Source organism: Sapajus apella, unplaced genomic scaffold (assembly GCF_009761245.1).
Source record: "Sapajus apella isolate SASKATOON/1434 unplaced genomic scaffold, GSC_monkey_1.0 scaffold31, whole genome shotgun sequence".
NCBI lineage: Eukaryota > Metazoa > Chordata > Mammalia > Primates > Cebidae > Sapajus > Sapajus apella.
Window position 1 is genome coordinate 5,540,237 of NW_022436971.1, and position 13,894 is coordinate 5,554,130.

The 13,894-nt window shown below is 41.6% G+C and overlaps 1 protein-coding gene across 24 annotated transcripts in view; it reads left to right on the top strand.

Annotated features, from left to right (window-relative positions):
• Positions 1-281: 281 nt before the first annotated feature.
• The window catches only part of PUM2 (pumilio RNA binding family member 2), a 107,023-nt gene continuing 93,410 nt past the window's right edge, over positions 282-13,894 (top strand). For 7 of the 24 annotated variants that reach the window (XM_032294013.1, XM_032294035.1, XM_032294019.1 and 4 more), the window contains exon 1: positions 1,694-1,949. The gene's annotated coding sequence lies outside the window, so the exon portion shown is untranslated. Of the gene's footprint in view, positions 367-1,566; positions 1,641-1,693; positions 1,950-2,244; positions 2,268-13,894 lie in introns of those variants that run through there. The other 17 variants (XM_032294016.1, XM_032294020.1, XM_032294029.1 and 14 more) reach the window with 10 other exon arrangements.

Here is a 13,894-nt window from a genome sequence, read left to right on the forward strand (position 1 = left end):
AATGGAGGGGTAAGGAGAAGGAAGACAAAATGTGTACACCCCAATATCTCCCATTCTTACTTGATCGTGAGACATTTCTTAAAGGAACACCTATTAACACCGAATACAGCACACTAGGGAAATGCTGCCGTGGGTGATGCAGAGCAATGAGATGGTTGAAGCAGAGGCCTGAGCGCCAGGAATTGGATTTGCATTTTAGATAGCAGTGAGCAGAACTGATTGGAGGGAGTGAGACTGGAGACAGGAAAGCTGATTAAGAGCCAGCTACAGAAATCCAGACCTGAGAAGCAAGGCTAGTATTAGTGAGGAGGCAGAGGAAGAGACTGTCTCCAGAATTACTTGGGAAGTAAAAATCTGCGAGGCTTGGTAAGTTATTTATATTTGGAATGGGGGATAGCAGGAAGAGGCACAGATGGTTCTCAGAGGGGTAATTTGGGGAATGAATAGGTGGTGGCACTGCTAACTATAGAGACAATACAAGAGTCGGGAGTAAGGGGATGGGTGTGACTTCATTTTTTAACGTGCTTGGTGACAAGAGGAATATTCAAGTGAAAATATCTAGAAGCCTGAGATATGAGCCTAAGGTAGGAGCTTGGGATGCATTTCAATGTCAGACAGTTTTCGGTAATAACTAAAAGCCGAAGAGCCCATTTATTCAACAGGCACTTGGGGGCACAGTGTGGAAAAAAACACAAGGTCCCTGCCCTCGCGGAGCTCACAGTCGCCTAGGGAAGACATACATTAAGCAAAGTAATTAGAAGGCCCTGAATGTTTACGAAATGCAGCGTTATCAGGAGAGCCAGGAGCTGTGCAAACCATCAAGAACAAATCGGACACAGTGCCTGTTACAGCTGTGTGACCCGGAGCAAGTTAGGTTACAATCCTGGAATCACCGCGGCTTTGCACGGGGGGCCAGGACAGCAAGGCAGATTTGGTTTCCAACTAGCCTGTAAACCCTGGAGGAGAGAGCGTTACTTCCGCGAGAAGAAAAACAGCCAACGAGTGAGAATCACTGGCCCAGCTGGAGACCGACATGAGTTTCCTTTGTGTGCACGCGGGCCAAGCACTGGGAGCCGACAATTTACTGAGAGCTGGCTCCACCTGCCTGGGGTGCAACCACGAGAGTGACAGCCCTCTTGCGGGGTACAATTTTACACCCCCACATGCATCTCCATCATCTTGTTGTGGGGAGGTACAGGATGAAAGCTAAAGACCTGAATTAACGTCCGGCTCTGGTTGGCGCCAGCACTCCGGAAGCGAAATGCCAGGAGTACCCCAAGGTGGGCGGCGCGGACGCCGACATCAGCACACGCAGCTGGGCTAAAACAATGAGCAACTGGGGAGGAAGCCGAGGGTGAGAGGATTCAGAAGTCGAGGCCCCACGCGGGAAGACAGTCCAACACAGCGTTCGGCAACACCACGCCTGCGCTGTCCGAGTCCAGGCGCGACGGAGCCCGGGACAGACGCGCGAGCCCGCGAGAGAAGCGCGAGCCCGCAAGTTGAGGGCGGGGGAGAGAACGCCGGAGAGGCGGCCGAACACGTGAGAGCGCAGGGAGCGTGCGCACGCGCAGAGCGCCCCGGGCCCTAGCGGCGGGAGCGCGGGAGCAGGGACGCTAGGCATTGAAAGGAGCCGAGCCTCGGTGAGCGCTCCCCCCTCCCCTTTCTCCCGGGGTGCATTGCGCGCGCCCGGTGGGCGGGGGGAGGGGAGGGGAGGCGGCGGTGGCAGCCATGTTGTTGTGAGTCTCTGTGTCTCACCCTCGGTACTTCGGTGGTTCGGAGGAGGAGGGGGAGGAGAAGGAGGAGGTGGGGTGGGGGGGGAGGGTGGTAGGTGGAGAAAGAAGACATTGCCGCCACCGAAGGCGGAGGAGGGGGAGGACCGCCAAGAGCGACGCCGCCGTGTGCCCAACGGTCGGTGTCCCCGGCTGAGGCAGCGCGGCCGCAGCAGCCCCGTAAGTCATTCCGCGCTTGCTCTTTCTCCGGTCCTTTGGCGCCGCCGGGGGTGGCTCCGTGGGCTTTGTGCGGCGGCCTTAGCAGTAGCCGATCGCGGGTGGGAGGGCGGACGGGGCCTGCGGGGTGCCCCGGCCCGTGCGGCCTGGGGCCGGCTCGCACAATGCAGGGGGAGGGGTGCCGGAAGGGGGTGTGCGCGCGCGGGGGAGGGGGCGCCGCGCCGGCCACTTTCCCGCTTCCTTCCCTCCCCAGCGCCGCCACCGCTGCCTCGGGGGCCTGGGGCCCCGACCCCGGTCTCCCTCCGATTCGGCGCGCTGGAGGTTAGAGACCCATGCTGTCGCCCTTGGGTTCGGAAAGTGGGGGAGAGGCCGGGTGGCCCCAGAGAAGCGTACGGATTGCAAGTGGGTGAAGAGGAAGGAGTGGGTTTATGAAAACAAGTGTGGGCATTTTCAAAGGCCCGAGTGTGTGCAGGAAAAGCTTGCCGTGGACAGATGTGGGTACGAAGCCGTGACTGGGGTTCGTCTTGTTTAGGTTATGTTTTGTTCTAGGAACAGATTTCAATACTCAGAAAAATATGTAAATTAAAACCAAAGACAAGATTAGCGGCTTCTGCTGTTTGAGCAGTAGTTTTGTATCTGAATTGGGTCACATTTTTGGGGAAAACATTTAAAGTTTTATGCCCAAACACGAGTAAAAGTTAGTGTTAATTATCTGAGAACACAGCTAAAGAAAACCTACTCAGCTTTTCATTCTAACATATGTAAACTTTTGGAGAGGGGAATGTATTGCCAACATACTAGGTGCAATAAGACATCATGTCAAGACTTGGTATTTGATTTTTCTTGAGAAAACTGGGGGCAGATGTTTGGTGAAATTGTTGAAGGAAAACATGAGAAAAATGCTTGTAAACACTGAGGAGAAATGTAATACCCGTAAAGGTACTGTATGTCAAGAAAACAATTTTAATAAAGGGAGTTATGGAAGGATTTTAAAAGCTTTTTTAATGATTAGGTTTCGTGTTCAGTAGGTGACTCTTCATGTGACGTGGAGTGTTGGAAGATGACTTAAGGAATCCTGTAAAAAAATACAGAAATGAGTATTTTCAGTTTGTTTCTATTCTTAGCCTCCTTTTAAAAAATGATTTACCCCATTTGCTCAGTTATGAATAAATGATGGCATTTTCGGTGCTGCAAGAATTTCTTTAAAATTCTGATTTTTGGTGAAATTGCATTGTGTAAAATTTTCTTGGTGTCCATGTGGGCAGTTTTTCTATGCAGAAAAGGTTTACGATAATCTGAAAAATAAAATAATATTTCAGGAACCTGGTTCTTGAGGATTTAACTCCAGCTTTTTTATTTCGTTTACAAGTCGAGCTGTTATGAGTTACAGTTGCCATTAACAAATTTATGCATCTTCCAACAGTTTAAGCTGTGTTTAACACGTGCTTTCCTTAACTTCATTTGTCTGAGTCCAGAGTTCTCTTAGGTGTTTCAGTATTTAGCAAGATTTCAGCTTCTAAAAAGAACCTAAATTAAGCTGTCACTTTAGGCTAAATTCTCAGGCGTTACAAATACTGTATACAAATTACCAAATAATACTTGGATTTTGTTTCTCTTCAGCATTCCATACTTGTTGATCAATTTTTTTTGTTGAGACAGGGTCTGGCATGCCCAGGCTGGAGTGCAGTTGGTGAGATCTCTGCTCACACTCTGTGTCCCGGGCTCCAACTGTTTTTCCATCTAAGCCTCCCGAGTAACTGTAGCTGGGACTACAGGCGTACGCCACCACGCCCAGCTAATTTTTTCGTTTTTTTGTGGATACAGAGCCTCACTATGTTGCCTAGGCTGGTCTCTTACGTTGCCTAGGTCAAACTCCCGAGCTCAAGCTATCCTCCCGCCTCGGCACAGATTACAGAACCAGTAACCTGGCTTGTTTGTAAACATTTCTGGTGTTGAAAGATAATTTGCTTATCTTAGGTAACAAATGTAATTATGACCAGAGATTTGGGCCAGGTGTGAAATTCATAGCCAATTTTCTCAGTGACCAAGCTGTCTCCTTTTAATAGATCCTAACACGATTTCCATAATTTTAAGTGGAGGTTGGTTCCTGTCTCCTGAACTCAAGTTCCACATACGTCCTAACTTAAATACCATGTTGGGTTTCTAAGATATGGAGATGCTCTATATTTGTTCATATTCTTAAAATTTACAGATATTTAAAATATCTGAATATTTGATTTTCACATGGTTTTTTTCTACATGGCTGCACTCACATCTTGAGACCATTTTACTAACAGGTGTGATTAAGATAAAAATTGCACTTATAGCCAGGTAAATTGGTTTGTGGCATATTAAGTAGATTTCTTGCTTTGTTTCTCTTTCCTTCCTTCCCTCCCTTCTCTCTCTCTCTCTCTCTCTCTGTCTCTCTCTCTCTCTCTCTCTCTTTCTCTCTCTGTCTTTTTCTTTCTCTCGCTCAGGCTGGAGTGCAGTGGCAAGATTTTGGCTTACTGCAACTTCCACCTCCCTGGTTCAAACAATTCCCCGATTACAGGCTCGTGCCACCACACCCGGTTAATTTTATTTTTATTTTTAGTGGAGATGGGGTTTCACCATGTTGGTCAGGCTGATCTTGAACTCCTGACCTCAGGCAGTCTGCCCACCTCAGCCTCCCAAAGTAATGGCATTACGGGCATGAGCCACAATGCCTGGCCCTTCTTGCTTTTTTTCTTAATTTTTTTTTTTAAATATAGGTGAGGTTGCTGGGCATGGTGGCTCAAGCCTGTAACCCTAGTAGGCCGAGGTGGGCAGATCACGAGGTCAGGAGTTCGAGACCAGCCTGGCTAACATGGTGAAACCTTGTCTGCACTAAAATACAAAAAGTTAACTGGACGTGTCGCGTGCCTGTAATCTCAGCTATTTTAGAGGCTGAGGCGGGGGTATCTCTTGAACCTGGTAGGCAGAGGTTACAGTGAGCTGAGATCATGCCAGTGCACTTCAGACTGGTGACAGAGCAAGACTCCCTCTCAAAAATGTATATGTATGTATGTGTGGTCTTGCTGTATTGCGCAGGCTGGTCTCAAACTCCTGGGCCCAAGCAGTTCTCCCACCTTGGCCTCCCCAAATGTTGGCGTTACAAGCATAAGCCACAGTGCCAGTCCCTTGCTGTTTTTAGGAAATGCATTACAATAGTCTAACTTGCTCCTGTTGTCACACCTCCTCACTTCGCTTTGATGAGTTTTTAAGAGGGAGCACTCATGAAATATGGCTGAGCCCCTTCCTCTCTTTCTCTCTGGGAGTCTTCTTCCTGCAGAAAGCACTGAATTTGCCCTGCTTTTTCATGAGACTACCAAAGTTAGACTCCCCATTTCCAGAGGACAGTAGTTGTCCAGTGCTACTTGTGACTGTGTTAGAATAACTCTGGAGTGTGTTGTTAGTAGCCCACTTGGCCTAGGTATTAATTATGTCTCCACTGTGGCTTTATCAGTAGTAAAGGAAATCTTTGGATTAGCACCAGTCTAACTACTGTGTCTTTCAGTCAGTTCTGAATTCTAGCATGGAAAAAGATTTCCTCAAACCCTATCATTTAGGAGCCAATACTGTATTTTAATAATGATTTTTATATTTGACAATATAGACAGGAGACAGTTTTTTAAGAAAACTTAATTGCTTTTGTAGTTGAAAAAGTGGAAATTTTCTATTTTCAAGCTTTTCCAGTGAGTGAAACACTGTATAGAATTATTAGGTAGGTGCATGATAAATGCTTTTTCTTTGTGTTTTCATGTAGCAGTATGTTTAGAGACATGTTAGTGTTTTTTTCTTAGTGACTTTTTCTTCACATAACTCGAGATTTATCTTTTTAAATGAAAAATCAAGACATGCCTAATTAAACATAAGTATTTAATTAAAAGTTTTGTTTGACCTTTGGTTGTTTTTTATATTCTTAAGTGCTTTAAGTAATTTTTTAAAAGATTGTTTATTTAAGCATGTTGGCAAAAGCATAGTTTCAATAGTAAGCTCCATTCTGCAAGTTTAGCTACTGAATCTCATCCATTTTCAGGTTGCATTTTGTTGATTTTCACTTCGTCTCTTACTCACTATTCTCTTGTGGAGGAATAAAAGATTTTAGAGTACTGGGAAATATCCAAATGTACACACCTTATGTGCATATCACTGTAGCTGGAAAGTACAAAAAAAAGGAAGCATGAAGTGTAAAAGGAGAAGAGAGGTAATTGAAGTATTAGATGGTTCGATTGACTGCAAAAGGGACAGGAAAAATAAACTCATCACCTATTTGGAATAAAATATGTTCGAACCACAGTATCCCCCTAAAATGTTTCCTGGAAGGGGCTTGATGCAATTGGCTATAAAATTGTACTCAAAACCACCTAGTCAGTACTGCCCAAGGAAATGGAACCTGCAGCTGGCTGCCAACACACATGGGTGTGGTCATGGGGTGGGGGGGGCGGGGCAGTAGGGAAAGATTATTTACATTTTTTTTGTTCTGGGGAAAAATACACCAATGGAGGGAACCTGGTTTGAGGATAGCTCTTTGGTCTATTGTAGTAGGCATCTTATGACAATAGTAACAAGTTCTGGGTCTCGAAGTGGTGATCCCTGACTCTAGGCAGTTTCTGAAAAGCTTAAGATCAGCGAGATAAGGATGCAATTGGTTTTACTCATTCAGACATGAAAGAAGGCAAATGAGTGTTAGAGGCAGAGTGCCCCTAAGTATAGGTCTTTATTAGGCAGTCAAATGAAGCAAATTGTGGGAAGAAAAAAATGTGGATTGTACTGTATGATTTTCATAAATACCAAAAATATATACAGATGGGAACTACTTACATCTTTCTTCATTTTGATGACCATGTCATTTTTAAGTTAGTTTATTAAGAACATCTCCATAGTATTTTATCAGTACTTGTAGCATGATTACATGTGAAAACAAAGAATCTTTAAAACCAATTCAATATGAACAGAATTAGGTTTTGAAGTTGAGAGGATAATGGCTCCAGGTTTTGCCTATAGGTGTTTTCTTGGACTACCTTTCCATAGAAGTAGTATTTTTTACTTTTTATCCAAAGGAGAGACTTAGGTGCCCTTGTTTTAATCTCTAAATTATGTGCACCCTACACTAGCAAAAATAGGAATACTGTAGGCTATTGATAAAGGTGAATTGTTTGTCAGTTCTTTCAGAATTGTGGTTGAGAAAATATTCGTGGAGTATGGCCATTCAGTCCATTTGTAGTGTGAATATTAAAATTGTATCTTTTCATCAAGCTAGACTACCAGAAACCTGCACACATTTTTTTGAGGGTTGCAGATGTATCATGTGCCACACTGTCCTTAAATGGTGGTGGTATCGTAATATGTGGTCCTTGTTTTTAAGGCCTTTATAAGAAAGTGAAGAAAAAGAGGATTTAACTTGTGATTACAGTAATGTACGCTAACTGCCACTGAGGTGGTATTATAAAAGTGCTGTGGTCTGGGCATAGTGGCTCATGCCTGTAATCTCAACACTGGGAGACTGAGGCAGGACGATCACTTCAGTTGAGTCTAGGAATTCAAGACCAGCCTGGCCAGCATAGGGAGACCTTGTCTCTATAAAAAATTAAAACATTAGTTAGGCATGGTGGCGTGCACCTATAGTCCAAGCTATTTGGGATGCTGAGATGGGAGGATCACTTGAATCCAGGAGACTGAGGCTGCAGTCAGTGAGTTGTGAGTGCACTCCAGGCTGGGTGACAGAGGGCGGCCCTGTCTCAAAAAAAAAAAAAAAAAAAAGAAGAGTGCCATGGACACATGTAGGTAGAGACTGCAGGAACAGGAAAAGATTTCCACAAGAGGTAAAGCAGAATCTTAAAAGATTTAGAGAAGTTAATTTAATTCAGAGATGAGTGAAGTGGCATTTGGCCAGAGGGATTAATAGCTGTAGTAATCCTGATGGGGGAGAATGGCAGGGCTTAAGGTGCAGTTTATAGGGAGGAGAATGGCAAAAGAGAGATGGGAGAGGTAGGTAGAAGCCCACCAGATTGAAGTCCTTTATCTTATGTGGACAATCCAGGATTATAATTTAGGAAGATTTAGACAATCATACCTTAGAGAGTTACTATGTAGTTACTTTCCATGGATTATATTAGGAGTTAAGTATTTAGACTTTCCTTTGAGGAGCTCACTATAAGAAAGACTATGAGGCTGGGCACAGTGGCTCACACCTGTAACCCTAGCACTTCAGGAGGCTATGGCAGGTGGATTGCTTGAGCTCAGGTGTTTGAGACCAGCCTGGGCAATGTGGTGAAACCCCATCTCAACAAGAAATGCAAAAATTAGCCGGGCATGGTGGCTCTGTAGTCACAGCTATTTGGAGGGACTGAGGGAGGAGGATCGCTTGATCCCGAGGCAGAGGTTGCAGTGAGCCAAGATTGCTCCAGTGCACTCCAGCATGGGCAACAAACAGAGTGAGGCTCTGTCTCAAAAATAAAAAAGAGAAAGACTATGAAACCTTGCATCTGTTACAGTAATGTTGAAGATATTTTCTGTTAGAACTCTGTTGCCTCAATAATGTTCCACTTAAGAAATTGCTTTCGTTTTTCTTTGAGACTGAGGTGGGGGTAGGTGTCTCGCTCTGTTGCCCAGGCTGGAATGCAGCCTCAACTGCCTAGTCTCAAGAAATTCTCTCACTTCAGCCTCCTGAGGAACTGGAACTACAGGCACACAACATCATGCCTCACCAGATATTTTTAATTATTATCTGTAGAGACAAGGTCTCACTGTGTTGCCTTGGCTAGTCTCGAATTTGTTGCCCCAGGTGGTCTCAAATTCCTAAATCCGAGCAATCCTCCTGTCTTGGCCTCCTAAAGTGCTGGGATTGAGCCACCATGCGCAACAGAAATTTCTTTTAAAGCTTAGTGTTAGGAATAAGCTTGCCTCCAAGGAATTGGTGTGATTTCTTTATGTGGATAATGACAATTGTATATACCCACTGTTTGTACAATTATTAGTACAACTAGTTAGCGTTAAACTTACTAGTTTATTTGCTATTTTATTTAATTATTTTGTTATTTTTATTTAGAAACTTTTTTGAGGCAGGGTGTATGTCACCCAGGCTGTAGTGCAGTGGTGCAAACATGGCCCACTGCACCCTTGACCTCTCTGGCTCTAGTGATCCTCCCACCTCAGCCTCTTGAGTAGCTGGGACCACAGTCATGTACCAATACACCCAGCTATTTTTGTTGTTGTTGTTGTTGTTGTTGTTTTTGTATTTCCTATAAGATAGTGTACCATCTTCCAAAAATTTGCTTAAATGGATAGATTAAATTTTATTTAAATTACAGTCAAGAATTTTTTTTTTTTTTTTTTTTTTTTTTTTGTTGAGAACACAGACCCCTTCAAAAATATGTGATGTAGCTGGGCATAGTGTGGCACTACTGTGACCCTAGAGGCTGAAGCAGGAGGATTGTTTGAGCCCAGGTTTGGAGGCTATGATGGCACCACTGCATTCTACCCTGGGTGTTAGAGTAAGACCCTGTCTGTAAGTATGTATATGATTAATACTTGAAACTAACATGGATTTGGTTTCTCTTCATGCATTTCTACCTAGGTGTTTGGTAGGTGTATCTAGGAAATTGGCTTGGTTGTTTCGTCTCACTTTAAAGTTAACCAATTCAAGACTTATTGTTGATTGAGGAACTTTAAAAATCGTAATTCAGAGTAATCACCTAAGTGATTCCTTTTACTTCAAAGATGTATACAATTGATATATATTTCTTAGACTATACATAAGTCATAATAAACTAAATGTTTTAAAGCTTTTAATCATCATAAATTAGGGTTTTCCTAGATAAAAATTAAATTTGTTTTACCCAGTCTTATGAGAAAATTGAATATGTTTCATACCCCATATTCCTTTTTCTTTAAGTTGTCTTGGAAATGACTAGAAACGCTACATAAAATGTATTTGTGTTAACATATACAGAAAAGTTAAGGTAATACTGGGTTAAGGTTAAACAGTTTTAATTGTAGAATTTCTTGTGGCCAATAACAGAAGGAAGGAAAGATTGAACATGTGCGCAGAGCTTGCAAAAGAACAAGTGGGTGCCACTGAGCAGCATAACTGAAATATATTGGACAAGGGACCATTTACTTCTGAGAACACTGAGTTGGTGAATAAGGAGCACACTTAAAGAAACTGCATTAAAGACTGCTTCTTAAAATTGTTATTTTTCTCCAGTTGTCTCAGACCATGCATTCAGATTTCTTCCTTTAGTTCTCTGTTACAATTTAGTTGACATTTCTTTTTCTTTTTTCTTTTTTTTTTTTTTTTTTAACAGAGTCTTACTCTATTGCTCAGGCTGAAGTGTAGTGGTGCAATCTCCGCTCACTGCAAGCACCACCTCCTGGGTTTAAGTGATTCTCCTGCCTCAGCCTCCCTAGCAGCTGGGATGGAAGGTGCCTGCCACCACGCCTAGCTAATTTTTGTATTTTAGTAGAGGTGGAGTTTCACCACGTTGGCCAGGCTGGCCTCCAACTCTTGACCTCATATTATCTCCCCACCTTGGCCTCCCAAAGTGCTGGGATTACAGATGTGAGCCACCATGCCTGGTCTCTAGTTAACATTTCTTAAGTTGTTTTTCCTTGATGAAGTATTAATCCTAATTGATAGTGTGTAACAACTGAAAATTACTAAGATAACTGTGTGAGACAAGTTTTCATTTGTTGGACTTTCAGCCTAGTACTAATGGGAACAAAAAGTAACACAATAACTTTTGTACTTTGATAGTTTCCAAACTGTAATGCAATTAAGCTATATTTATATAAAACATTAAAAAATTTATTTTGCTAACTTCAGTGAGTGTTACAACATGGAGAAATACAAACATAAAGCCAGCAGTACCTCCTCCTTCACCAGAGTTGAGTGAGGTGTTTATTTTTCCATACTTCACACAAACATATGTAGTCATACATTGCCCCCCTCCTTTTTTTTTTTTTTTTTTTTTTTTTTTTTTTTTTTTTGAACAAAAATGGGATTGTATGATACACCTTAGACAACTTGGTATTTTTACTTAATATCATGGACATTTTACATATAACTGTAATTACCTGTAATTTTTGTAATGGCTTGTTTTAACTGTTTTCTGATGTTGATTTTAACTTATTCATTTTGTGATTTTGTACCACCATATAAGCGGTCCTGCAGTAAATAAATATCTTTATATAGTTAATTCTTTTGTGTTGGTGCTGCTCGTTCAAGGTAAATTTCCAAAAGAAACTTCTGGGTCAACTTTTTTTTTTTTTTTTTTTTTTTCAGTAGGGGTAGGAGAGGTGCAGGTAAGAGCTGTGGCTCCCGCTATGTTGCCCAGACTGGTCTTAAACTCCTGGACTCAAGTAAGACCCTGCCTTGGCCTCCCAAAGTGTTGGGATTACAGGCGTGAGGCACTGGGCTCAGTCCAAAGAATTTCATATTGATTTTTAAACAAACCCAAAGTTCAGTTTGATGTGTCATTAATATTCTAGAAAGCACTTGCATTTCAATTTCATGTGTTACCTCACTTAATCTTTGCAATAGCCCTGTGAGGGAGGCATTATTGTTTCCATTTGCAAATGGACAAATAAGATCGAGTTTGTTTAGTTGCCAACCTGGAGCTGTATTCTAGGTCTTTTGATTCTGATTTCTGTTACACCATGAAGATTGATACTAACAAAATTTTTTAGTTGGGAAACCTCTAGAGTGTTTGTGAATATATTCCTTAGCCATATGGTGATGTATCAGTGTTTCAACTATATCTACATAGGGGAAGCATCACCTGGAGAGCTTAAAAAATACTAATAAAAGTCTGCCTGTCTTGTTGCCCATACTAATTTATGCCAGCCTTTGGTATGTGGGACCTGAGCAACTGTAGTTTATGAAATCCTCCTACCTGGACTGTGGTGTGTGTTAAATGTTTGAGAACCAGTGATCTCAAAATTGGGGTGCTCCTATCCCTGAGGGGTACATGAAGAGTTACAAACTATATCTGTTAGTGCATTTAGTTTTCTGGGAACAGGTTATCAGGTCCTCACCATATATGTACTTAGAAAGATAGAACTCTGATCCATCCCCGATCTTACTATTGTGTATTTTACCCAAGGTAGTTAAACTTTGGCACCAAAGAGTTAGCCTTCTTTTGTGATTAATCCTTCCTTACATTGCTGTTGGAGTGAAACTGGCATATTTTCACCTCCACTGGTATTTTCTGATTTCAAATCAATGATAGTTTTGGGTGATAGGAGTAATGACAGATTTTTTTTTTTAACCAGTTCACTTCTTCCGTCCCTAACCTGTTAAAGAATACACCACAAAACAAAGGACAATACTAAAATACTTTGCAAGCTAGCAGCATGTAAATCACATTTATCATAGCATACTGTCAAATATATTGATTTTAAATTAAATGTATGATTTAGTTGACTTTTTTTACACTGAGGAATTTATGAAAAGAGTAGGATAGAACTAACCTAGATGAAATGGCATTTGTAAATATTTATCCTATGTTTTTCTCTTATTTATTATTTTTGAGATGGAGTTTTGTTCTTATTGCCCAGGCTAGAGTACAGTGACGCAATCTCGGTTCACTGTAACCTCCACCTTCCAGGTTCAAGCGATTCTCCTGCTTCAGCCTCCCGAGAGGCATTACAGGTGTGTGCCCCCACACCTGGCTAATTTTTATATTTTTAGTAGACACAGGGTTTCAGTATGTCAGCTGGGCTGGTCTTGAACTCCTGACCTCGGGTGATCCGCCAGTCTTGGCCTCCCAAAGTGCTGGGATTACAGGCATGAGCCACCCACTGCGCCCTGCCTGCTTTTCTTTTAACTCATGGTGAGAGAATAGTTAGATCTGCAAACTGGGCTTTGGTTTTTTAAAACCTAGTGGTGTAAAAGTAAAGCTAGAGATATTTACTATAGTAGGTATTGAGTGAGTGTACATGTAGATTCTTTTATATTGCCTCTAAAACAATTGGAAGCTTACAAATAAGACTGAAAATATTTTTCTTTTAAGTGATGTTTAGTTTAGATTTTTTTTGTACTTTTTTTTTTTTTTTTTTTTTTTTTTTTTTTTTTTGAGATGGGTTAACCCTGATCATTTTCCAACTCCTGGCTTCAAGTGATTCTTCTCACCCCAGTCTCGTAAGTAGCTGGCATTACACAGACATGTACCACCTTGCCCAACTGTAATTTCTTTGCAAGTCATGATACACATCCTGCATATAAGTATATTTCAGGAAAAATTTAGTCTTGCTCATACATTGTAGTAAACATATATATTTTTTTGAAATAAGCTATAGAGATCACTTATTTTTAGTGCTTAGATGTGGCATGTTATTAACTAATTTATTAAATATTTGAGTTCTACCATATATAAAGCCATTGATTTCCAAGTTAACATGACTATAAGAACTATATAAATGTGCTGTGATTTTATCATGTATATATTTTCAGTATTTTAAAAGATAAGTAGTGTGTGGAAAACATTCTAGGAGTTAAGAACTATAAAATGTAATGTAAAAATCATGCATATCCTTTTTCTAGGTGTGATCACTATTAATGGTTAAGTGTGACCTGGCCCATTTATGCTTGCATCCTGATTTTACCTAACTAGGGTGATAGGAGCACAGATTGGTTTTCACTTTGCCTTTTCATGTAATAATCTGGAATTTTCTTACTGTTTCATTTCCCTTCCCTGTTACTATATCCATAGTATTCCTACTGTTAACATTTGATGGAACACTAGCATAACCAGAACAGTTGATGAGATTGTATAGGATTTTTTTCTTTCCTAGTTAGGATTTAGAGAAGTTTTAAAATTTAATGGGTAAGATGTATTAGTAATACTGAAACCAATTAAATTCTGTGGGAATTAAGAGAAAGATTGTTTGGGGTCAGTTTTAGGGAAAGTGGCATTTGAGCCAAACTT